The following is a 25,275-nucleotide window of genomic DNA, read 5'->3' as shown; positions in this document are numbered from 1 at the left end:
AGAGTCAGGCATGGACCCTAGCAAGTAGATTCAGGGTCTCGAGTCTTGAACATAAGCCATATGTATGAGACAAACTGTGGATCAGGTTCTAAGTGAAATGTGGAAAAAATGAGCTGCAAGGTATGAAGGATGAAATGTTGGAGGCTGGTCATTGGCCATGATCTGAAGGAAAGTAGTTCAGTGTGGTAAAAAGACCATGGCTTTTCCAAATACTTGTCTCCTCTTCTTGAGGGTGATCCCCATGAGCATAACAGAGAAGTTGTTGAACATAAGCACAGGTTGATACAAAAAGAAACCCAATTTTTTCACTGCAGGAGTTTCTTAGATGAGACTTAGTAAAGCATTTGTAGGGCATGTTTTGGAAAGACCAGGGAAAAGCCTTACAAATATCAACCAGAATCAAAAGGGTACTTGTGGTTGGTGGATACAGGGGCTTAATTACCCATGACTTTCTGGTCCTGCTTCTTCTTCTGCGTCTTGTGGCTGCTAATGCTGAGTGAAATTACTCACTTTTGCAGACACTTCTGTGATCACATATTTACTCACTCAACCAATATGGCAAGTGCTGATTTAGTGGGCCAGAATGGAAATTAAAGAGCTGATTTTTGCTTTAATAGCGCTTCTGTAATATTTCTCTGTTCCTTCCTATAATCATTTAACACATTTTATGATAGTAAATTGCATGCTATGTTTGGCTCTGTCTTTCAACCAAAACCAAGAAAGAATACGTACCTGAGTTTATGCACTAGACATTCTAAGAAAGAGACAGAAAGTAAACAAGTTAGCAAAGAGAGATGAAGAAAATATCTCTGAAGAGGTGGTATCTAATGTGACATGGAAAGATGAGAAGCAGAAAATAATGAAAAACAGACTAGAAGGATGGTTACCAGAGACTGGGAAGGATACTGGGAGAGTGAAAGGGAGGTGGAGATGGCTAATGGTTACAAAAATAATGGAAAGAATGAACAAGGCCTAGTATTTGATAGCACAACAGGGTGACTATAGTCAATAATAATTCATTTGTACATTTAAAAATAATTTTAAAAGTGTAATCTGATTATTTGTAAGACAAACTATAAATACTTGAGGGGATGGATACCCCACTTTACTCTGATATTATTACATACTGCATGCCTATATCAAAACACCTCAAGTACCTCCCAAAATATGCACATACTATGTACCCACGAAAATTAAAAATAAAAAATTTAAAATAATAAAATGAAATCATAGAAAAAGCTAGTCAAGAAAGCCCAGGCAAAGAAAATGGAAGGCTTGCCATTAGAAGTAGAAGGAATAGAAGGAGGTGGATTTAGTGACTCGATATAGATTAATAAGAACAAAAAACTCATTTGCAGAGCCAATAATTAATCAGGTTTTCAGAGATTTAATCCTGTGATTTCTGTTACACTTTTCCATTTCTACGACAGTAGAATGAGAATAAAATGTACTGAAGAGCCATGAGGAGGTAAAGGAAAAAAACATGTGGTCAAATTTTAGCAGGTTTTTGAGATCTCCTGAGACAAACTTTATTTCCAGAGAATTAATAACTCTCTATAGAATAATGTATTAAGTAAAAAAAATTTTAGGATATACAACCTATACTTATAAAAACATGTTATTTTCCAACAGTAAATTGAGGCACTAGGGATGTTGAATGTGTTTTTAAAACTATTTTGAAATTTCAATTAAAAAGTTTTATTGAAAACGTTTGTCATGACAGTGCTCCACTTAAGGTTTCAGAAAAGTCATTGCTGATGTCAGTATCTATGGAAAATGTGACATAATTTTTGTTTCAGGTCAAGGACTGCAGAAATAAATTTTTACTAATGATTGCTTCCTCATTTTAATGAGGTACTTTTTTAGTATTGTTACTCTGAGGGGCTGACACCTCATTACTTGGCAAATTTACATGGTTTTCAGATTTCTGATTTATAGAAAGAAGACAGTGTGAAGCCCTAATTCACTCAGTTTCATTATGTATACAACTGATTAAAAAATAAGTCATGAGGGAACCACTAACAATGTGACTGAAACTCTGTGGTTGTCTGGTAGACTGTTGAACTAATCCAACACACACACACACACACACACACACACACACACACAGACACACACACACACACACACACGGAAGTTACGTCCTCTCTAAGACTGTTATGGCAGAGCAACTTCCAGGTACTTATCCAAGTTCTATGCCATGTAGCCTGGGCATGGGCATAGCTGTCACATGGACACTTCAGGGGCTCTGTCAGCATGGGAAGGACAAGAAGGTTGTGGGCTTAGGATCCTGCTCCATGCCCATGCTAGACAAAAGCTTGTTCAGAATATTCTAGGATTCTTAAAAGAACATTGGAGTGTCCCTGCATTATTCCTCAATCTTGCCTTGTGCTTCTCTGCTGGGGAAAGGGCTTATCACATGCGGACCAAAGAGGAGCACTGTCTAGGCATCATTAGTTTCATCTCATCTCTTTTTTTTTTTTTTTTTTTTTGGTGGAGGCACGTCTCCAATCTCATTCTTTCTCTGCTGTCTAATTCTCTATATTCTTGCTTCTCAAGGGGAGGGTCATGAACCAGCAGCATCACCTAGGGGCTTGTTAGACATGCAGAATTTCAAGCCCCCACCCCCACCCCACCAGACTTGCTGAGTCTGAATCTGCATTTTAACAAAGAAGCCTTACACACACATTAAACTTTGAATCTCTCCTCTGCATTCACATATGCACAGGTTGCCCCTATCCGGCAAGGCTATCATCATACCTTGCCCCTGTTTCCTTGCTTTAATTATATTTTCCCTTTCTGTTATGGCCTTACATGTGCTACTTCAGATATTCCCTCCAGAACACTCTGTACTCTGGCTTCATTTCTACCTGTAGTGCACATGTAAGAGTCATTGCCCCTCAGTATCCTTTCTCCTTACCTCCCTGGGGATCTACCCCTCCTCCCTTTTCAGACCAGGGGCTGCATACCCTTCCCCCAGGCTACTGCATATAACCACATTAAGTCAAATAGTGCATAACATTCCTTCTGACCATGGTAATTGGTGCCCACAACGAGATTGTTTTGTGACCACTTAGAGCTAATGAGAAGTAATCAGAATTGATTGGGACTTCTGGAGAGTAAGAGTTCTTACTTTCCTTACTGTGGGGTTTCAAGATGACAGAATACAATTACTAGAGTTTCTCCTGCAATCAGTCCTGCCTTTAGACCCAGGCAGAAGTGGTTTCTGCTCTGGACCCAGGGTTATAGCTTTCCTCTAGCTCTACTTCTTCACACTAGTCAAGGAATCTGAAAGGCCATGAGGGTTGAACACCCAGAACCCATGATACCCCCTTCTTTAGGAACCCAAGACTGTGAAATTCTCTTTCCAATGTACTCCAGTCTTGCTTCCAATGCTTGTTCAGGGGAAATTCCTTGGGCTGTCTCTCAAGGTGCGTCTTGTTACTGGTGGTATTCATACTTATCTGGCTTGAGTGGTGGCCAGGGAAAGGTTTCTGGGAGGGGAGTGGACCGAGCTTCGTTCTGTGCGCCTTAGTGTACACATATGTCTGTCTGTCCAAGTCCCTTTGTTATACAGGATGGAGCTGAAGGTGAAAAGAAGCAGACACCAACAGCCACCACTTTTCATTATTGTTGGAAGCTCATGAAACCTACCCCCACCTCTGTTCTGGAATGTCGCTGATGATGTCTTGGTTGCCACAACTATCCCTCTATTTTCTTTCTTCCCCCCCGTCCCCGCTCCCACTTACCCTTTCACTTTGCACTATCTGCTCCTTTAGCATTTAGAAAACTCAACTATTAAGTACTTATATTATGCAGGAGTCATAAACCAGAGAGTCAACCCAATCTGTTCCCACGCCCCACCTGCCCCCAGGTCCCTTCTTATCCTTAGGCCCTTACTATTAAAAATTGTTTTTATCAGTCACCTCTTCTCCTTCCTCACTGAAGATGTTCTGGTTTAGTCACTTCAGTGAATTTCAAAGTAGTCTCATTTTTCTTTAATGCTTCATCTACATAATCGTGAGAATGACCTTCTACCAGGAAATTATATTATTTTCCTACTTAATCATCAGTGGTTTCTCTCCACCTAGAGAAAACAGACAGTCCTCATCACAATCTACAAATCCCTTTATATCCTGTCCCTTCTTGTATTTTAACAAGTAGCCTTACATGAGCATTAAACTTTGAATCTCTACAGTCACCCATGCACAGGTTTCCCCTATCTAACAAAGCTTACATGTCCAACCTACTTCACTCAGTCAGCAAATATTTATTGAGTGTCTACTTTATGGCCGGTAGTATTCTAGACAGTGGGGATGCTATGGTGAGCAAGCTAGGGTTTCTGCTCCTAAGAAACTACTGGGGAAATATAGTAGACAAATAAACAGATAAGCCAATAGGAAAATTAAATAATACACACACATGCACACACAAACACACATATATCACACATCACACATATATGCTGCTCAGGGCTGAAAATAGGGTTATTTGCTGAGCAGAGAGTGAGGAGCTCAGTTCAGTTGTACGGTCTAAGGAGATTTTCTACACACATGACATCTAAACTGAGGCTTGAATGACTGGAATAGGACACTTGAAGTAGGGCCAAGTGAACTTTCTGAACAGAGCTCACAGACAGTGCACAGGCCCCAAAAGGAAGAACTGCCACCCGCTCTTTGATTCTCATTGTATGCTTCAACTCAACTCCAGACTTGCAGTTCCCTGAGCATGCGAGGCTATTTCAAGCCCCTTGTCTTTGAATACCCTTTCCTTCGTGCTGCCCAGTCAACTACCACTCTTCTTTCTTGTTCACACCCACCTGTTACCTGCTTTCTTAAGGCTGCCCTGTCTACTCTCCCTTGGCCAAGCAGATTGAGAGGCTCCCTCCTCTGTGTTCCCCTTTGTGTGCACAAACTTGAATCATAACCTTGCTATGGCATTGAAATTCTCTTAAAGACGGAGAACATGTTTTATCATTGTGTTTTTCCAGAGCTTTGCATACACTACACACTCAATACTTATTAAAATAGATGAAGGAAACTTTTTTGAAAAATCTCTCTTCTATTAGAATCTTTCATGCCACTCTGCCTAAGAATGTTCAGAAACTCTCTTGATTTCCTTATTTTTCTTCTTAACCAACTCTTGTTTCCTTTTTTTCCTCCCTATCTAGTCGTTCAGGTTTTCTGGGGCCTGAGTCTCACATCTTTCTATTGCAGAGATTCCTTGCATTTTCAGCACTTCCACAACCATTTCTATATTAGTGATTTAAAATCTTTTTATTCTCAGTAAGAACCTAGTGGTTTTTTAAAAAGTCTTTATTTATATTTGATACACTTTCAGTTCTTTGTTTTATTCCTTGTACTGAACATCTGTTAAGAGAGGAAAAAACAGGGATAGTAGTCATAAAAATCAGTCAGTGTGTATTTCCAAGGAATCTCTGCTATCTTCTGGTGTGATAATTTGCAAGTAACTAAGGGTCTGACATGCTAAGTGCTTTTTAAGTGTAATATTAGTCATCCAAGTTTCACAAGACTTATGAAGTAGGTGTTTTATTATTTATACTTTACGGATGAGTCAAATGAGGCTTAACGAGATTGGAAATTTGCCCCAACCTACCAGTGTGTGTTAGAGCCTGGATTCTAACCTGCATCTGTCTGAATCAACATTTAATCAGTAGTTCCAAGGAACACATAAGACGTGGCTTCAACATCAAATTTTTTAATGACAACTCTGTACTTTCTCAACTTATCATTCTATAGCTATCTTTCAAGTAAAGCTAAGAAGAGTGCAAGAGGTCTTAAATTCCTGCAGCCATTTGATAATCAGGGGTTATATTCAATCTTTTACTATCTTGCTTTGTCTCATCAATGAACGAGTATCTATCAAATACAACTTCTCTGAATCCACCTGCAATATTTTTGTATTTCTTGCATACACAAAATCATTTTACAAATGTAAAGGGCAAGAATAAGACTCAGTGGTTTGGCAGAATTTTTGCTATGCAAGTTAGGAGGTGGAAATTTGAAATTCACTAAGAATGCTGAGAGAGGTACATTTTGTAAATCAAACAATGTCACAATCAGGTTCCAGGTAAACCAAGTGGCTTCTTCTAGTTGATGTTTTTGAGATTAAGTATGCTTTTCCTGGAGAGCTACACTAAGACATGACAGCAATCAGATTCCTTGGCTGATTAAACACTTAGTGAACACTGAAATAAACTTCACACATCTTTCACTCCAGGCAAGACAGATGCCCATGTGGGAGCTCAATAGTCATCCTTTCTGCAGAAAGGGAAATAAACACCTGATCACTATAGTAATTCATTATCAGAACAGAAACCCAGGAGCTGAGCACATTGCACAGTCCTTAGCAAGTAGTAAATAGCCAATTGTGACTTCAGTGGCAAGTCACTCCACAGGCACTCAAAATCTTTTGATTTCTGAAGAAATAGTGTTGATCAATTTAGTCTGTGAATTTAAAAAGCAGGTGAACTCTGTAGTGATGAATTCTTATGACTACAAATAGCAAAGTGGGTTCACACAACAATGGATTGGAGAGTGGTTATGCAGTTCTGTGTTGTCCCAGGCTTTGTGGAGGAGGTTGCAAGAATGATTCTGTATTTGCCAAGTAAAGAATAATGCAAGCTATCCTCATCTCCAAGTTTAGATCTGACTCTCTTCTTTAAAACAGAGTTTCACACGGCTATGAGGGGATATTTGGGGAATCTCTGGAGTTAGGCTACCTGGGCCAGAATCTTGACTCTGCAACTTACTAGATGTTTGACTTTGGACAAACAACTCTGTTGCTTTCTTCACCTTTAAAATGAAGATGTCAAAGTGCCTATTTTATAGGATATTGGGAGTATTAGACTAAAAGATTCATCCAAAGAAGATAAAGGGCTTCCGTACAGTGCCTGGCACTTAGTCGTACCCAATGTATGCTACTTTCCCTTGATTGTACTACCTAGTGAAATGTAAGTAATCTGGCTTTGCCTCAAATCACATTTTAAAATAGTGAAATTGATGACCATTGTATTCCACATACAGTAAACACTTAGACGTTAACCTAACTATGTGTCAGGGCACAAAGAGAAGTATACTGGACCCAGTGTGTATGTTCCCATCACCTAGATTTCCTTGGCATCGCCTGTCTACCTACATGTACTCTTTTCCTATTGCCATTAAGGTCATCACAGCAATCACCTCATTTCCAAAAAGCATCAGTTGTTTCTGCCTCCTCTAAGATGAGATGAGCCATTAGAACTCATTTCCAGCACCTAGGTCCAATCTAACAGGACCTATGGGGGCCTAGGTTTGTCCACTGACTGCCCAAAGGGGCTTGGCAATGCACTTTGGTTTTATAAGAGTTAATGCCCTGTGGGTGAACTTTGACTAATGAAAGAGAGAAAGGAAGAGTAAATAGAAGAAATCACTCATCTTTTTTTCCCAGAGGGCCTGGTCTGAGATACAATGGCTCCATGTGGAACCACTGTATTAGTGAAAAATCACCTAGTATTTGGTTCACTCTTTTCCTACCTCATTTCACTTTCTCTTTTACTCTTGCTTCCTTGGCACTGTAGTCGTCAATAAAGTGCCAGTAGGTTAGTTTCGCCTTAAGACACTGTTTTCTAGGGATTCAGTGACAAGAGGCAATAAACATTTTCCCATGATACATAATATTTTAATAGCAACTTTAAAACAGTGTGGTATTGACTACATTATTGCCACGGCAACATAGAAGACTGAGGGATGTATTCCTCAAGAAGGAAGGAAGTGTCAGATTTTCTTTAAAGGATGGATAAAGTTTATGAAACATCAATAAAGATGGACAAAAGAAGCAGAAAGAACAAATTGAGTTAAGGCAAAGATGTATGCATTAATGCAAACGTACTGTAAAGGGTCCCCTATGACTGAAGTGGAGGGTATGTGGAGGCATTGGGATAGGTAAGTTAGAAAAGGATGCATGACTCAGGTTGCGAAGGGCACTGGATGCTATGGTGTTATACTTTGGTTACACTATAGGCAGAAGGAAGCTTTCAAAGATTTTGAGTAAGGAGGTGATATGATCATGTGTAAGATACTGGAGGCAAGCAGCCCACTTAGGTGGCTACTTGCAACAGTCCACATATGAAAAGGCAAGAGCCCAAACTAATAAAGAGGAAAAACTAGAAAGTGAAGAATAAATGCTAGAGATACTGTGGAGGCAGAATCAAGAAAACTTGGAAAATTTTGCATGTGGAGTAAGACATTGGGATCAATGGTAATGTTCATTTATTAGGTACAGCAGAGAGGAAGACATAATTTTGAGGAAGAAGTTAATTTTATAATAATGTAGTTAATTTTTCCAATGAACATCTGGATAAAAATTACTAAAAATATTTGGAAACAGATCCAGAACTAAAGAATGTTGCTACCTTTTGGATAGACGACTCACATTCACTAATAATAGATTTCAAGACATTGTAGAATAATGAAATTTATAAATACAAATTCCTCATGAAGTCCAACCATCTATCCCTGAAAAAGTACATAAAAGATAATGGAAAGCTCTAATAAACTTGAATAAAGATGACTACTTATGCAATGAACAGTAGAGAACAAACAACTGGACTGAGATGTAAACTTATTAGTTCACTCTAACTTGAACATCTGAGTAGAGATGTTAGAGAACACAGGAGTCAGATATACGCCTCAGAAAATGACAAATTATTATGTGCTTGAGACTTTTAAGATCCTTCCTGAATATGCAAAATTGGGGCTAGTAGGAATTATTCATAAATATAAAATACATTCATATTCACGGATAAATGAAGAAGGCAAAACAGTGGAGAAATAGACCTAAAAGTGTTTTCAGAATATAAAGATTTACTAGGAAGGAAAGAAAACTTCACATAGGTTTATATTCCAGTAATGTGGTCCAATTTTTAGAAATAATAATAGCTGATATTTTTGAAGACATTGTTATCACCTGCCAGACACTGCTGTGGGGACTTTACATGTGTCAACTCTCTTAATCCTTGCAAAATCCCAATGATAGGTTTTATTATTACCAGTTCTTTTGAGATGAGGGAACTGAGGCACACTAAGGACACAGATCACATGAGTGATGGGCCAGTTGGAATGAGGCCGTGCTATGTCAGTGCTCCAGCATTTAACCACTGGGCCATTTAACCTCCTTAGCCCTGTAAGAAGAGTAATGATATTTTTCACATTTGTATAGCAATTTATAATTCTTGATGCATTATTTCATACTGATGTACAACAAACCTATACTTGGAAAGGACGAAGTATTATTAGGAAATTGAGGCTTAGGAAGTTTGTGTTCTGCAAGGTTATATAAGCTATTTTACAGCTTTTCTCTGACATAAGCTTACTTTGAAGGTAAATAATATCAAGCCTAGAAAATACTTAGATGAGTAGAGAAGATAAAAAATACAAAGGTAAGCAACCAGAATGTGACATAGGAAATGAAAATTTTACTTCCTACAATAAGCATTAGCCCTAGCAGCTTCCTTAGGGTCTGTTAATGGGGAGGGAGAGCCCCGACTGCCAGACTTCTCCATTGAACATGTGTCCTCCCTCTACAGTTTGCAGGAAAATAAATGTACTCTATGAGGTTAAATTAAGGTAAAGAAGACTGCAAATCATTTTACCCAAAGCCTACTAAGACACAGTGGACAACTCTTTTATGCCTCACTGCTCTGTGTAATCTGGCCTTCAGTGTGCTCAGAAAATAGAACCGTTTTCCCTTTATTTCTCCAAGAAGTTTTCTGGATAACTTTGTATGAAGATGAAAGAAAATGGCTATCCTTTTTCATAAAATGATTTAATTAATACTGTATCCTTAATGTTATTATGGTTCAGATATCACCAAACAATTGTGGATGAAGATGGAAACTAAATCATTTATTCGACAAATATTTATCTCTAGTAAAGTGTGGCATTTGAGAATTGACTCTGGAACCAGACAGGGTGCAAATCTTGCCTCTGCCTTTTATTGCCCGTGAGATTGGTCCATGTCACCGTTTTCTTACCTGTAAATAGGGGCTAATAATAAATAGTACCTAGATCACAGGGTTGTTATGAAAATGAGATGCCTGACACATAGATTCTACATCAGTATTAGGCTATTATCAAGGGCTGACTGTGTGTCAGGCACTGTTTTAGGGACTGGGAATAAAATAATTATCAAGATAGACAAAGCTCCTAATTTTACATAGCCTGTATTTAGTCATTCTAGTCAGAAAGATAGATAATCAGCAAGCATCAAGTTCAGTATACCCTATGGTTTCAAGTTGTGATCTAAATTGCATAATGGTTGCACAAATTCTTTTTTTTTTTTTTCAGTGGAAAATAACTTTTATTGAGACCCCACCAGCTGCTAAATCTGCTCCTGGCATTAAGCTCCTTCTTCCTTTGCAATTCGGTCTTTCTTGAGTGGTCCCATGAATGCTTTCTTCTCTTCCATGGTCTGGAAGCGGCCATGGCCAAACTTGGAGGTGCTGTCAATGAACTTAAGGTCAATCTTCTCCAGAGCCCGCCGCTTCGTCTACACCAGCAAGGACTTGCGGAGGGTGAGCACCCGCTTCTTGGTTCCCACCACACAGCCTTTCAGCATGACAAAGTCATTGGTCACTTCACCATAGTGGACAAAGCCACCCAGAGGGTTGATGCTCTTGTCAGACAGGTCATAGTCAGCAGAAGCATTGTTCTTGATCAGCTTGCCGTCCTTGATAAGGTAGCCCTGGCCAATCTTATAGATCTTCTTATTGATCTCAGTGCAGTGATGGTAGCCTTTCTGCCCAGCACGTGCCACAGAGAAGGCCACACGAGCAGGATGCCACGCCCCAATACAGGCCACCTTGTGCAGGCCTCGGTGGGTCTTGCGGGGCAGCTTCTTGGTGTGCCAACGACTGGTGACCCCTTTGTAGCCTTTGCCCTTGGTCACCCCGATGACGTCGATCATCTCATCCTGCCCAAACACTTGGTTCACAGGTACCTGCTGCCTGAGCCTCTCGCGGGCCCAGTCCAGCTTCTCGGCCACCGTGCCTCCATTCACCTGGATCTCCATCAGGTGGGCCTTCTTCTGGCGCAGAGGAAGCAGGCGCGTCTGGGTGTGGGCAATGACACGGATGACTTGGCAGTACTTCTTCATGCTGCTGAAGTCCTTCTCCAGCTGCTTCTTGCCATCCTCATCCTGCCATTTCTTGCAGTACTTGGTAAAGGCCTTCTTCTTAGATTTATGCCAGTTCTTATAGAAACGCCTCTTGCATTCATCACTGATGTGCTCCGCGAAGACAGTCTTGAAGTTCCGGAGGCCTCGAGGGGTTTCCACGTAGCCCACAATGCCCACAACCACTATGGGTGGCGTCTCCACAATAGTCACAGCCTCCACCACCTCCTTCTTGTTCACCTTAGATCCTGGCCTGTCGACTTCCCGCACGATGTGGGTCATGCCAGCCTTGTATCCCAGGAAGGCTGTGAGGTGGACCGGCTTAGACGGGTCATCCTTAGGGAAGCTCTTAACCTTCCCGCGATGCCTGCTGCTGCGCTTCCGAGGCAGGAAGCTGAGGGACCCATGTCTGGGAGCGGAGAACTTTCTGTGAGACATCACGCCATCAAATCCCGCCGGTAGAGCTGCACATATTCTTTTATTCAACAGTATGTTTCTTAGACGGTTATGTTAGCAAGCATCAAGTTCAGTATACACTATGGTTTCAAGTTGTGATCTAAATTGCATAATGGTTGCACATATTCTTATATTCAACAGTATGTTACTTAGACGGTTATATTAGCTAACTAACACCAGTTTTCAAGCAACATCCACATCTCTTATAATCATTGCAAGTATTTATTAGCTCAGCAGTAACTAGGCACATATTATTTGGAATCCTCCTCCAAATTCAGAAGGATAAGAAACTGAGATTGAGATAAATTCAATAACTTGGTAAGTGGTGGAGGTAAAATCTAAATCCATGTTTGTCTCATTTTGAAGTCCATGCTCTTTAATTGCTCTGTACTGCCTTACAACCATGAGATGTGATGGAACACAAATTATACCCTTTTCCAGCTGAGGAAAGTGACTCAGATTATCCTGGGGCAAGGTCACATAGCGTAGGAAGTGAAAGAGTATGAATCCATTTCTGTTTTTGTTTTTTATCTATAGTAACATAGAAAAATTTCACAAACACTTGAACTGAAATACTGCCTAGATGTTCAAAGCACTCAAACTTTACTGTTACTGTTCACATTATTTTATGACTTAAATCATATATGCTTTTAAAAATTCTTATCAACTCTGTGTGTGAATCATTTTGTGGGGGGGAGAAGAAGAAGGAAATTTCCCAGAGAGACAATTTTTAAAATAGTAGTTAGGTTCTTAGACTAGCCTATGAATGCCTCCTTAACATTTATGGGCACGGAAATACAATGTTAATGAAAGTCACCAGTTTCTAATGATTGGTTAGTTCTGTTTACTTACATAAGAGGAGTTTTCTTTCTAGGACAATCTGAGTCAAAGTCATGGGACCACTGCTCAGTTGGGAGAAGAAGGATGGATGTCAACACAGAGAGGAACCACCCTGTTACTCAGTGGGTCATTCATTATTCTGAGAAGGCTCTCACTGTCCTTCTCCTGCAGCAATTCTATGACAGCATTAGTGTAGATGTTTCTGACTTTTATGTGAGCAATAGTCATATACTCTACAGTTTTTAATTGTTTAAAAATGGCACAACTCTTCTTATGTTAATGCAGTGATCTGTCAATTCCCCATCCCCAATCCCTCCAAAAGGGATTGTGTGTAGAAAGATTATTTGGAAATCACTTTTCAAATTAGTATTTCTCTGATACTTCTACAGCCTCAGTGATATTGGGAAAATCTTCCAGGAGAGAGATGAACAGACAAATCAGTATCAGCAGCATTAATGCAAAAAGAAATTGTGTGGTAATGCCACAAACTATCCTTGTAAGGCTCTTAAATTGGCCAGAAATCTTCTTCTGCATTATGTGGTTTACCTTTTGGCAATACAAACAAGTATGTCCAAATGAGTCCCAGAGCTCTTTTATGTTTCAAAACTTTTACTTTCATCTACCCACCAGTGAAAATAAAAGGGACTTTTCTCAGTTTAATTTCTTCTTTGGAATCCTAAAGCATTCCCCTAAAGTATTTTTGATCCATACAAACTTTATGAAATCACTTTTTTTCCCCTTTTACTAAATGGTTTCTTTTAACCACTTATACAAAACATTTATTTAAAAATATGCAGTATCATGGTTTCTAGTGTATTGGCACATTGATGATTCCAGAAGGAAGCCTGATATTAAATATTATCATGCTATGGTAGAAAGAACACTAGATCAAGAGCCCAGTTCATCCACTAAGAAGATTAATCTAACTCCTTTGAGTGCCATTTTGTCATACTGCTTCATACATTGTTGTATGTTGCATGTGTCAGGGCTTAGAACAAGATACTCTGGAGTATGGTGCCTTGGCCTGCTGAGTAATTCAAACTAAAGGACAATGGGAGAGCCTCTGAAGCAATGCCTCCCTGACCTTCCTTGTCCTTTTACCCTCTTTCCATTCTCCCCAAAGTAGGTCATAGAAGCTTGAATTCCTCTCCCTAAAGCAAACCATAAAGGCTAGAAAGGTCACTTTCTTTCTCACCTTCCCCTGCTTTTCTGTGTGAACATAGTCATGAACGAATTCTTGGACCTACCTGGCCTGAAAGTAGTTCTTAAGACCTTCATTCCAGAGGGGTTCTTTCCCAGACTTAGGAGGAAGGAGATGCTATACAGAGAGGTCAAGAAGAATCTGAACAAGCAGGCCTTTTTGTTCAACCATATTTGTACACCACTGTATGTTCTTCATCAAACCCTAGCACAAAAAAATACCTGTTTTTCTCTGGGTCTTTAGGTCTTCATTTCTGAAGGCTCCTGCTAATTCGTCTTTTATTATAGGAGTGTCAGCCGTAATCCTTGTGATGGGCAAGTGGAAGGTATTCTTTTTTTCTCCTCCACGTATGAATAAATATGTATTACATGAAATTACAAAATAAAGGTACTCTTAAGAAATTCTAAGTAACTTTTCAAAGATAAGAATCTCTCTTCACATTGTATCCTAGTGTCTCCTTAATCTCCTTCATGTGTATCTATAAATGGCTCTGGCATCATTACAAATTGACCAGCAGGCCACTGTCTAGATAATTAGTATATTATTAATCTCCTGCAAAATTGAGTGGAATAGGAGAAAATCTCTTTTATAGATTTAGATAATACCTGTTTTGTAGGTATAAAATAGGTATTTGCCCCTACATAAAATAACTTTCTTATAATAAGAACAAAATTCACTAATTAGGTATCTTCAAGAAGTTAGTGCTTTAAAATGATACGAAAAGTTTAAAATAATTTAGTTGCATAGAATAATTAATATGAATAGTATCTTTGGTTTTAGTCTTAAACATATTTGATATTTTGTCTTTTCTTACATATACTGAAAGTACTTTCGTCATGTTTATTATAAAAAGCTTGATTTGTTACATCTGGTCTTTAAACGTAGATTTTGATCTTAACAATGTAAAATTGCCAGTGGCCATTCCTTTAAAGGGAAATTGATTACTCAATTCTAGGATGCCTGAAAGTAAGAATAACATATATTTGTTGGGCAGCATTTAAAACTCCTCTAGAGAAACCTTAGTAACTTTAAAAAGCTAATATATGTAATTAAGATAAACTATGTCCTTCTTACTGGCAACATCAGTCCTTAGGATGACCTCTTAAGAACACGAACTTAGAATTTAGGGTGACACATTACCTCAATCTCTTTTGCCTGGGGCTAGTTAATTTCATTTCCCGGAAAGCTAGTGAAATCTGCAGGCGTGTATTTATGTAATATGGACTCTATGACTTTAAACCCTGACTTTAGTAATTCATACTTTTTTCTGAAATGGAAAGTGGGAAATCACTGTCACAGTTTTCCAGTTAATTCCTCTCTTTCAGCAATGGCCACACACATCTGGATGTGTGTCATTACCCTAGATATTGTGTAAGAAGAAAATCTGTAAAATATAATTGGAAAAAGATGAGAAACTGTGCTTCTTTGATTAGTGAGGTTATCACTTAAAACACCACTAACAAGTACATTTTAGCAAAACTCTCATATATTTCTAAAAAAAATTCTTTATCAATTTCTTTGATAGGACCATATTATCTTTTTTATGGAGAAATTTTAAACAATGATATAAATTTTGTTTCCACTAAAATCTGATATACAAAAGGAATCTAGTATTTGCCATTCAGTCATGCATGCAGGCTATGTTCAGCAAACATTTACTGTATCCCAGACACCATGCTTGCAGCTAGGAAAATAATGGTGAAGAAACACAAACACAGGCCCTGGCCTCCTAGAACTTAACTGAAAAGCAAACATGATTTCTTCACTTTTTTTTTTTTTTGAGATGGAGCTTCACTCTTGTTGCCTAGGATGGAGTGCAATGGCGTGATCTCAGCTCACTGCAACCTCCGCCTCCTGGGTTCAAGTTATTCTCCTGCCTCAGCCTCCCCAGTAGCTGGGATGACAAGTGCCTGCCACCATGCCCAGCTAATTTTTGTATTTTTAGTAGAGACGGGGTTTCACCATGTAGGCCAGGCTGCTCTCGAACTCCTGACTTCAAGTGATCTGCCCGCTTTGGCCTCCCAAAGTGCTGGGATTATAGGTGTGAGCCACTGTGCCCAGCCAATAATTGTTGTGGAATTAAACTCTTTTTATAGACACTCTAAAGAAAGCTTTTCTGTGGAAGGGCAAAATCCAAAGGTAAAGAGGGAGGAAAGCATTTGAGGTACAACATTTCATTTCTTCAGTGGAAGAAAGCTGAGAAAATTCCAAGAACTAAAATAGGTCCTCTGGAGCAGAGCAAATTATTACAAAGACGCTTGATGAGAATGGAGAGATAGGAAGAAACTCAAGAGACCACGGAAAGGCTTATTGGCCAAATATGGATTTCAGCTTTACCCTGAGAACAAAGGAAAGTTATTTAAGAATTTTAAAGCAGAAGCATTACATTTACTTTTTTGGGGGGGGGGAAACTATTTTCAATGTAAGAAATGATTTATTGAACACCAATATGGATACGGAGAGGACAGCTGGGTTACTGTAGTATTCCAGGTAAGGAATGTGGGTAGTTTGGAGTAGGGCAGCGTCAGTGCACATGGAAAGAGGAATACAGGTGAGATCTACTTAGGAGGTAAACCTGACAGCAGGGGGTGATAGATTAGATATGAGGGGAGAGAGGAGCAGAAAGAAGGATGGGTACTGGGATTTTCGCTTTCAAAATTGAGTGGCTCATGGTACCACACTCCCTGAAGTAGCAAACATTTGGGGGCTAATTTACAAGTCCAGTTTAAAACTGAGATGCATAGGTAGAAAGAAACAGAGCTGGATATTTGCCTCTGGGGCTCAGAGAGAGACTGGGACATGGATTTAAAATTGTTAATGAATGGAGGGTAATAGAAGCAGTGACAAGGAGGAGATTGCTCAGGGAAAGATGTGAGGTGCTAGGGCAAGCTGAGCAGAGGAAGGAGAGTGAGGCTGCAAGGACAGAAAAAGATCAGCCACAGGGAGAGGGGAGGCACTGAGAGAGTGTGGTTTCTTAGATGCCAAGGGAGAGTAAGTTCCAAGGCATGATCAGCGAACTTCACTGTCGAAATTGCATCCAGCTCATCGCCTTTTTCCAGCTCTCTGCCTACGGGAACATGGGAACATCTACTTACTGGCCCACTGTGGGTAGGTGTGACCACGTGTTTAGTTTTGGCAAAAGACTTGTGAGCAGAAATGATGTGGGTTGATTCTGGGAAGAATTTATAATTGCCTATGTAGAGTTTACCAGAGTTGTCCCTCTATGAAGACACCAGTGTTCAAAATGAAGGCTGCTCAGACGGTCTAAGTCTTTGAGTGATTAAGAGAAAGTTCTCCCACTACTTCTCAATAGACAGGCAAATTGAGCAAGAGAGAAATATCTTACGTCCTGAGCCTGACATTTTGTAAGTTTTTTGCTTGTTGCTTTTTTTTTAAATCTGTAGCACAATTTAGACCATTCTGACAAGTTTGAACATCTGCTGAGAAATTAAGAAAGATAAAGATTGAAAAAAAAATTCACTGAATTTAGAAAAATGGCCATAAGGAGAACTTGATGAAGGGAGAAGTCCGATTAGAAAGGGTTGAGGACTGAGAAGATAAGGAAATGAACAGCAATTGTATATGGAGAGATTCTGTCGAAACATTTATCAGTGATAGGAAGCAAAGATGATCATAGTTGCTTGAGAGAGATGTAAATGTTTGTTATTTTTGTAAAATGGGGGACACTGGAGAGATGTATGGATAGGAAGGATTCAAAGGAGAGAAAGAGGTAAAATATACTAAAAACACAAGAGATACTTGATGTTAAATATTTCTTAAAAAGACGGAAGGGATATGCCTCGAGAATTGCTTAAAGTGTTAGGCAAATGTTGATGAATAAGTAATTCTTGGCTCCTTATAAAGAATCAATTATTGGAACATTAATGAATAAATTAATTAATTCTGCAATGATTACAGAAGAAACAATGATGACACTTTTACTATATTTAATGTAATTCTTTCTTCTTTTCTGGCCCTAGCATTATCCACAAGAAGAGATAAGCTCTGGCTTTACATTCACTAAAATAAGACTTTTCTACATTGAGAACTCACCCTAGGCAAACCTCTCAGCTATTAACTTTTATTTGGGCCACATTGTTTAGCTTATTTCATGTTGCAAGAAATAAAAATAACGAAGATGTGTTGAAAGGATGGGGAACACATTTAGGAAGCACCATAACTCACTAACACATGTGCACAATCAGGAAGAACTTAAGTATAGGTTAGAATATAACTCTTAGTACAATCCTCTATAATGCAGACTTCATGAAACCATAGATTTGTGTTTATTTTCTTCAGTGCAATATAGCCAGCTCTTAGAAAGGTCCCTGGCACACAGTAAGCAGTGGATAAGTATTTGTTGAATGTAAGCATAACAGCTCACCTTGCCTTGCCTTTATAAATGGGTGTCTAATATTGCCTCATTCTGGGATCCTACCATTCCTGTGACTAGCTTTTCTCTTATTCTGTTTCCATCTCTGTCTATTTCTACTGCCACTGCCCATCACCAGCCCTCCACCCTGCTGCTCTCTGCTCCTACAGCAAACTTTTGACTAGTTTGTAGTTTCTGTTTTCTGTCTTGTCATGGTGCTTATCCTGGTTTTGCAATACTCCAGAGTTTGTACCTCTACTTTAAGTTTTCTGCTTGTGTGTTTGATTGGTTAGTTAGTTGGTTACTATCCCATACAAAAATATTCTAATAAGACATGGCTTTCATGCTATATTATTTTATAAGCCCACTATCTAACTGTATAGTTTTCAAATTTGCCTACAGAAAGGAAACCACTTTATATTGAACTCATCACTCAAAGACACACACACACCACACATAGACACACACACATACTCACATATATACTCACACATTAGAATGAACAGTTCCTGAAACAATACTTACCCTTTTTAGTTCAATGTATTCTGATTTATTCTATTGTACTCTATTTATTTCATCTGTTCAGTTCCATTCTATTTCAATTTATTCTATTTCACTTAAAAATGTTGTTAAATTGACTAATGATCCACAAACTAGCCAAATATATTAGGCTGGTGCAAAAGCGATTGCGGTTTTTGCCATTACTTTCAATGCAGTTTAAAAAATCCTGATCTAGTTGCAGATGGCCAGTTTTGGTTTGAACATCAATTTTCCACCCAGTGATCTGTGGCCAATCATCTGTGGTGAGTTAGGGCAATGGAGTCACATAGTACCGGGCAAGGAAAATTGTATCCATGGCTCGGCTCTTTCAGGAGAAAGGAACCACGTGTGTGAGAGGCAATTCTTTCTGATGCAAGCAGATTCCTGCATTTATTTCTGCGAATAAATACTCCTCCATTTAGTTCTCCCCTTATCCTTCCCCACTTAGCCCTGTTCATAAACTTACACTTGCCAACATGTCAATTGATGAATCCTTGCCATGGCAGTCCCTTTAAGTTGTATTTCCATTTTAATATCATCTTGTTTAACTCATCTAATTTAATTGTTTTTGAGAGCAAATCATGTTTGAAACTGAATCATGTGTCTATCATAATAAAATAATAAGTGACAGCCCACAGGCAGGTGATGTTTTGGGGACACCATGCCTTTCTTTATGCTTCTTCAATCATACATCTTCTTCTAACACAGGTCCGGTAGCAAATTAAGAGACGGTCTCTTTTCCCCAATGGGTAGCCTATACAGGACTCAACTCCAACCTAGAATGTTACATGGAGAATTTCCTGAGGAAGTAACCCTGTGTGGTAGGTGAACAATGGCCCCTCCAAAATGTCCTCGCCCCAATCCCTGGTATGTGTAAATATGTTACACGGCAAAAGGAACTTTGCTGTTGTGATGAAGGGTCTGTACCTTGAGATGGTGAGTGGGAAGGGGCTGATCCAGATTATCCAGGTGGCCTCAATGTGATAATGAGTCCTTCAAAGCAGAGAAGCTTTTCTGGCTATAGTCAGTGAGAGAGATGTAGCGACGGAAGGATCAGAGAAGCAACAAGAGAGCACTCAGCCTGAAGCTGCTGGCTCTGAAGAGGGAAAAAGAAATCTACCCCCAGAAATGTGGGTGGCCTCTAGAAGCTGGAAAAGGCAAGGGGACGGATTTTCCCCTAGAGCCTCCAGAAAGAAAGAAATATGATCCTGTTGACACCTAGAATTTAGCCCAGTGAGACTCGTAGCAGCCTCCTGACTGCCAAAAGTGTAAGACATTAAATTTGTGTGGTTTAAACTACCAAATGTGTGGTAACTTGTTGCAGCAGCAATTGAAAGCTAATACAGTTAGAATGAACATGTTAGCACCAAAAGAATGTGTAAAAATACAAGAAGCCAGCCTCGTATAGACTCCAACATTCGAGGTGGAAATTCTTACGGGGTATTGAATGAGTAACTTAAAGGATTCCTCTTCTATGTCAGAGAACACTGGGATTTGGCCCCTTGTCAGTGAACCTCTCTGTGTCTCTGTGGTCAACCTTTTAATCTCAAGTTAGAGAATAAACTTCACTGTGGCATAACACTTATTAGGTACATGAAAAATAAGAGACAATATTACCAGGATATAGAATGTACTGCTTCTTTCTTACAGAGTTTCCAGTTGTCAGAAAAATTTACTTACTCGTAAAATCCCACTGATGGTGTCCACAGACGTAAAAGTATGTGAATAGATGTTAATATTTTTAAAAAGTTTTGCATTTTCTTGTGCAAAATTTAAAAATGTGCAAGATATTTACATAGATAGATAGATAGAGAGATAGATAATGAAGCCTATTACCTAAACATATTAGAAAATGAATTAGGAATATCCGCCACCCCCTTGTCTTGGGTTTCTAGATTGTGAGCTTTATAGAATATGATTAAACATTGATATTCCATTAAAGAACTTACTCACTATCTGGTATTCCAGAAACTCAGAGAAAATTATTTTTCCCACTAAAGTGGATGAAGTAATTGATATGTTTGTCCACACACAGACACATACACATATATTGGTTAATTGAATGCACAAAAAGTGCTATTTTAATAGAGAGACACAAAATATTACATATTCATGGGACTTAGGGACAAAACTATGCTTTGGGAATTTTCTGGAAAATCACATAAACTCCAGAGAAGTTGATATAAAGACAGCTAAAGATCTTCCCAAAGAGTGATCTTGGTTTTGATAGTGGCAGTTCTACCAATACAAATACAAAAGAGTCAACAAATGGACAAGTCTTTAGATTACAATTATGACTCAAGTAATTGATAGGCATTCCAGTGAAAATGGCACAGAGCTGTCTCTGCTGTTACTTGCAAAAGGCTAGCATGGAAATATCTTGTGCTCATGTGAAGAGTTGGCCCATATTTCCTTGCGTGTTATCCTGAAAGCAACAAATGACAGAAAAGAGTGATGAACATCTAAGCCACAGCTTTGTGGGGGTCAATTTATGGATGATTCATCTTATGGTTAAGTAAAGCTCCAAAAAATGTAATGAAGGAAACTATGAAATTGTTACAACAACTTGGCTCACTTTCTTAATCTGGGGAAATAAAATCAATCTGACCTAAATTTACTCTGGTCCTAACATTTTACTATGATTTAAGCTATTCACTGAAATTAACTGGTAAATGGCATAGTCAAATGTTTTCAGAAAGTTACAGGATGACAATGACTCAGGGACAAAGTGACCCAGAAAACGGATGTCATAGCAGCCCAGGTTCTGAGTGTCAATACATACTGAAACAGGACAGAGAAAAAACTCCAGGGGGAACTTTCTTCCAAGTTTGCAAATGTGGCCTTTCTTTTTCCAAGATAATGTCATACTGAGAAAAATCTGAACAAGGGGGGAATATGCTGTTTCCTATCACTCTTTCTGGTATATTTGTACTACAGGGGGCAAACATGGTGACTTTAACATACGACACAGGTCACTGAAGGCTACAAAAAAAAAAAAAGAAAAGTAAAAAGGAAACAAAAATCCTTTTGATTATTAAATAACAACAAGCAATAGCTTGTGTGTTTGAGTTCCCTCTCCAGCATAGGAAATCACTAGTTCTGCTCCCTCTGAGATACAGAGAAGGGGTAGAGTCTAAATTCTAACCCTAGTTAAGAGAAAAAAATTACCTCTGCATTAATGAGCAACCTGACAGCTTCCATGTGGTCAGGCAAATTTTAAGTTAGAAGGAATTTTAAGCAAGACTTCCTCATTTCATTGACCAGTTTAATGTAGGTCAAATATATATACATGTACTATAGCCAGGCACTGTGGAGATTTAGGATATTTAGAGATAAGTAAAATCCAGTACTTGATCTGATGGAGTCTAAATATACTGGGATAGGTAGTGACAATGTGGTAAGAGTTGTATGAGAGGTAGGTATCACTCAGAGTTTTGGCTTCAAGCAACAGCAAATGACTGTGGCAGATCCAAACTGAAGAGCAACACACCAAACTTCAGTCCCAGAATTGCTGGGAGGGGCTGAAGAATCAGGCACATGGCTTATGAAGCCAGAGCAGCAGCCAAAGCAATGCCACTGAATAAGTTCCTTGTTTCTGCTAAGACCCAGGAACCACAATTTGCATGACCAACACCATGAGCCCTGGACTCTGAACCCCACGGCCACCACAGTCACATCCGGAACAGCATGTTGTTTGCACAGCTGCCTCTGCTCACCACAACAGTGGGTTCTCTTCTGTCACTGCTTCTTTGTGTCATCAGTTCCTAATCCCTGGTCCCAGATAGCCATGTCTGATTGCCATTCTAAGTGCTTTGCCTCTCCCTTATCTACAAGGGCAGCTGGGACAGTAAGTCATTGGGATTTCAGCTTCTATGTTGGTTGTAACCATTGCATAAGTCAGTACAAGAAACATGGTAGGGGTAAGGAGGTCAGAAGAGACTTTCTTAAGGAAGTGATCCTGAGCCATGTGCTGAGGATGAGCTAAGGCCCCAACTTTACATAGCTGGTGATACTCACACAAGCAGGCTAAGGGGCCTCCAGTCCTTATGACATAATTAGAGGAGAGCTGGGAGGACTTTCCAGACAACAGCCACCTTCACCAGCCAGCCTTTTTGTCTGATGTTCGACACAAAACTCATTGTATAAGTCAGCAGGATCTAGAAGGTTCACTTCCTCCACAGTGGCTGACAGCTAGAAGACACAGCAGAGCATGTGGGGACCAGAAGAATCCCATAGAAGCAGAGGTGTGGGGAACTAGCAACTGTTGAAAGAATTCCCTTCCCTGGGGGAGGAGATCAATGGTTAAGAACTATTTAAATAGCCCGAAGTGCAGAGTTTATTCTTTAGAGCCAGTAGATTAGATAATAGGGGAAGGGATCCATAAATGCTGGAGTTGATAATCAGAAATCATAGATAGAGGTAGGGCCAGGTCTCCAAGACCATGGGACTGAGGACTCTAGGGAGCCCAGTCCTTCAGAAGCTGTTAGAAAGGCAAGTGCACAGCAGGGATTGGAGCTGGTAAACAGTGAGTGCTGACCCACTAGGGCTTTCATTTTGGGTACTGTCAAGGTTTCAATTGCTAGATTTAATACTTTGCCTTTCTGCAAATAAAGGCTGTGGGAGCCACACCAGACTAGACTGCAGGGGGATTCTGATAACAGTACTCATCATGCATGGCATTTAGAGAGTTTTTTAAATGTAAATGTTTTCTGGGAGAGATAAAAATGGCGTTAGGCATTAACACACACACACCTTAGAGTTAATATCTCAGTTATTTTATGCATTGATTGTTTATCACAAACATCTACATGTACATTAATGAGTTAATGAGGTAGGGATACAATAAAGTCTTGCCTTCAAATAGGAATGTAAGGCTGCATATGTACACACACACCCACGTAAACCAATGAAACGGGATACACAATGTGTCATGAGAGGAGCAGATACAACATTATGAAATTGATTAGGAGGAAGAGAATAACTCAGATTAAGACAAACTGAGGAGGACATCTTTGGTGAAGAGTGTTTTTCATTGAGCTTTGGAAAAAATGAAATCTCTGAACATTTAAAGATGAGGAAAGATAGTTTCAGGGAGGAGAAACGCCATGCAGAACGCCATCTGTAGGGTCTGGGTAAATTAAGAACCATTTGTTTTGGAAGAAAATATAATGACATAAAGGAAAGCTAGATTCCAGTAGAGAGTTGAGGAACCTGTGACAAAGAGAAACAGACAGCTCAGTGTGGATTGTGGGATGAGTCAAGGGGAAACTTCAAAGGGAATCTGGGTGGATTAGGTGATTTGGCAGCATGACAGCCCGGGATGCATCAGGGAGGAAGGAGCAGTTAGAACAGTAGGAGAGAAAGTGCAGAAAAGGGAAAGGAAACTTTTTCTTTGTCACTCAGAATGACATGGCAGATGTCATTCTGCCATCTACTTACTTTAGATGAATCCTTCTATTATGTTTCTGAACCCAGACCCAGCCAGGACTTGTCTCTATTCGTTTTCTGGGCTGTGTCTAACAGGAAATAATAGGCTAGAGTGAGATGCTGTATGAGCAAATGGAGAAACACATTTGTTTTTAACATTCTCTGTTGCTGATTTTGGAAAAAAAAAATGTGAAACAATTATTGCACATTGCATTTTACTAAGTTTTACTTTTTTTCCCCTTCCTTCTAATTTTCTCTTTCTTGAATTTTGAACAAAATAATACTGAAATATACAGAAGTAAAATACAAAACACAGAAATGGAAAGTAAAATGGAAGAAAATATCAAGAAAACTTTATTCTTACATTTTAAAGTGTTATCTTAAAAATCCAGAACACTTTAGAAGGTGAAATGCCAAAAGGTCTCCATTATGTCTTTAGCACCTTTTGAGTGACAGTCACAGTGCTGATGTGGGGGGAACTAGTTAGACCCTGTCACTCACCGGGGAAGACTTTATTCACCTGTTCCACAGGGCAGTGAGGCACCCTCAGCTCTGAATCACCGAAAGAGAATCTGGTGGGGCAAGTTCCAGCTGCATGAGGATTTGTTTGCATAAATATTTTTTAGTTATTGCCAAGACTGAGGGTGCCTTCTTACTCCCTGGCAATCATTAAACCACTTTTATTTCCTTTCATAGAAATAAGATTATATTTACAGATTGTTCTTAGATATACTCACCTGATTTTTTTTTTTTAATTGCTTTTCCACCTGCTTCCCCTTTCTTCTTTGGGTGAAACTCTAGCCGTACGCCCTCTTCTGGTTTCGGGTGAGGAGCCTGAATTGTGGGTATCGTAGTTCTCTTACCTTTTGGGGTTTCTGGTTGGGCAGCCTTGGAGCCACACCGGTAGAACTTCAAGTCCCAGGTGGCTCAGGAAGCAGGGGTGCAGTCGCCTGCCTGCATATGGAGCAAGGTGTGTTTGAAGAGTACCCGGTTTTGGTAGAGTGACTTCTATTCACTAAAACCATGTGTCTGAACTGAAGAAGCTGGGGCTCACTTCCACAAATGTAAGTGCTGCTTTTTAAAAAATAATATTCCTTTCACTATTGATATGTGCTACACACTAGGAAGTTGTATCATTTCCAGAAAAATTTAACAAACCAACTGCTTAGATCAAGTCTTGCTTTTAAATAAAGGGAAGGTAACTGTTATTCTGTGGGCTTATGGGACATGTGTTAGAATAAACCTCATGACATAGAATAGAATAATA

The 25,275-nt window shown here is 39.4% G+C and overlaps 1 protein-coding gene, 1 long non-coding RNA gene and 1 pseudogene across 2 annotated transcripts in view; 1 reads left to right on the top strand and 2 right to left on the bottom strand.

Moving 5' to 3' along the window:
• The window catches only part of LOC105475663 (MET transcriptional regulator MACC1), a 201,942-nt gene that overhangs the window by 95,388 nt on the left and 81,279 nt on the right, over positions 1-25,275 (top strand).
• On the bottom strand, positions 10,368-11,642 carry LOC105475661 (large ribosomal subunit protein uL3 pseudogene; annotated as a pseudogene).
• On the bottom strand, positions 20,635-24,862 carry LOC105475662 (uncharacterized). Its single transcript, XR_983560.3, has 4 exons — positions 24,746-24,862; positions 24,021-24,097; positions 22,599-22,772; positions 20,635-21,006 (listed from the first exon to the last, which is right to left on the bottom strand). It is a non-coding gene; the product is annotated as an uncharacterized lncRNA (long non-coding RNA).

This window comes from Macaca nemestrina, chromosome 4, assembly GCF_043159975.1.
Source record: "Macaca nemestrina isolate mMacNem1 chromosome 4, mMacNem.hap1, whole genome shotgun sequence".
Taxonomy (NCBI): Eukaryota; Metazoa; Chordata; class Mammalia; order Primates; family Cercopithecidae; genus Macaca; species Macaca nemestrina.
This window is presented reverse-complemented; position numbering and strand designations above follow the sequence as displayed.